Genomic DNA, 1,678 nt, shown 5'->3' with positions numbered 1-1,678 from the left:
CATCCGCTCTCACTAGGAGTCGTGGTTACAAACTCCGGAGGGGCTCCTACAGCCCAAGCTATCATAATCATCAATATAACCGCTGCAGCGTGCAGCCCGGTCCCATAATTGTCACTCAAAACAGGCTCTCGGCCTCACTCAGTCATCAACCTCTCCAGTCTTACCACGGGCTCACAATGTCATGAAAATAACCCGGAACAATGATATGATGAATCGATAAATAACTGAGACTGAGATATAATATAAAGATGCATGATCATGACTGAGTATGGAATATTAAATGAACTGATGAGGTAACAGCAATAAACGATCGCTAAGGGTCCAACAATACCGGCAAAAAGCCTAAACATGATATCTAGCATGGTTTACAGCTCAACTACTTCATCGCATGATGGAAACATGAATATTAACAAGATAGAGTCACCAAACGGTGCCATGGAATCATCCAGGCCACAATTCTCACGGTGCATGCCCGCACGCCCGTCACTTGGCATGTGCGTCACCTCAATACTAATCACATAACACATAGTTCGGGGTGTCGAACCCTCAGAACCAAGTTTGGAAGCGTTGCTTACCTCAATCAAGCCAAAATCCTATTTTACGACGCCCTTGCCTCTCGAACCGGCCTCCAAACGTCCAGAATCTAGCCAAAAGCAATACAATGCAATCAATATAGCCAAGAAACCAATTCCACAAGAAAATTTACTTAATTGGACACAAATCCCGAAATCCACTCAAACCCGTCCCCCCGGCCCACGTCTCGGAATCCGACAAAAGTCACAAAACTAGAAAGCCCATTCACTCACGAGTCCATACATACAAAAATTATCAAAATCCGACTCACTTGGCCCCTCAAATCAACTCTCCAAAATCTCAAGCCCTAACCCCTCATTTTTACCCCTAATTTTCACTAATTAATTGATAAAACAACGGGAAGCACCATAGATAGGAGTACTAGAGCTGAAGCAACTTACCTCACTGAAAACCCCATGAATCTCCCTTCAAAATCACCCCAAAAGCTCCAAAACCGACTTGAAAATGGTGGAAATGAACCACAATTCGCGAAGTGTGCTATTTATACCTTCTTGCCAGGTCTTTCGCACCTGCGGCCACATATCCGCACCTGCGGAACCGCACCTGCGATCATTGCCACGCACCCGCGGAAACCACTTAAATCCTCAAGCCGCACCTGCGCCCCAGGTTTCGCACCTGCGGGCACGCACCTGTGCACATCCTTCCGCTTTTGCGGAATTGGCCACTCTCTTTTCTTTCGCATTCGTGCCCCAGGTCTCGCACCTGCGGGCTTGCAGATGCGACTAACCTTACGCTTCTGCGGACCCAGCCCTGGCCTTCTATTTCTGCATATGCGGCTAACCAAATGCACCTGCGACCTCGCACATGCGGTTCCCACTCTGCAGGTGCGGAAACACTAGCAACAGCTGCTTCAGCTGCATTTTCCAAATTCCAAACTCCTGTTAGCCATCCGAAATCATCCCGAGCCCCACGGGACCTCAACCAAATATACCAACAAATCATATATCAACCTATGAACTTTGTCGAACCTTCAAATCACTCAAAACAACACCGAAACACCAAATTACACTTGGATTCAAGCCTAAGAACTCCTAAACTTCCAAATTCCGCAAACGATACCGAAACCTATCAAATCACGTCTGAA

The sequence above is a fragment of the Nicotiana attenuata genome, chromosome 3 (assembly GCF_001879085.1).
Source record: "Nicotiana attenuata strain UT chromosome 3, NIATTr2, whole genome shotgun sequence".
NCBI classification, from domain to species: domain Eukaryota; kingdom Viridiplantae; phylum Streptophyta; class Magnoliopsida; order Solanales; family Solanaceae; genus Nicotiana; species Nicotiana attenuata.
The sequence above is the reverse complement of the archived record's forward strand: the minus strand, read 5'-3'. Positions refer to the sequence as shown.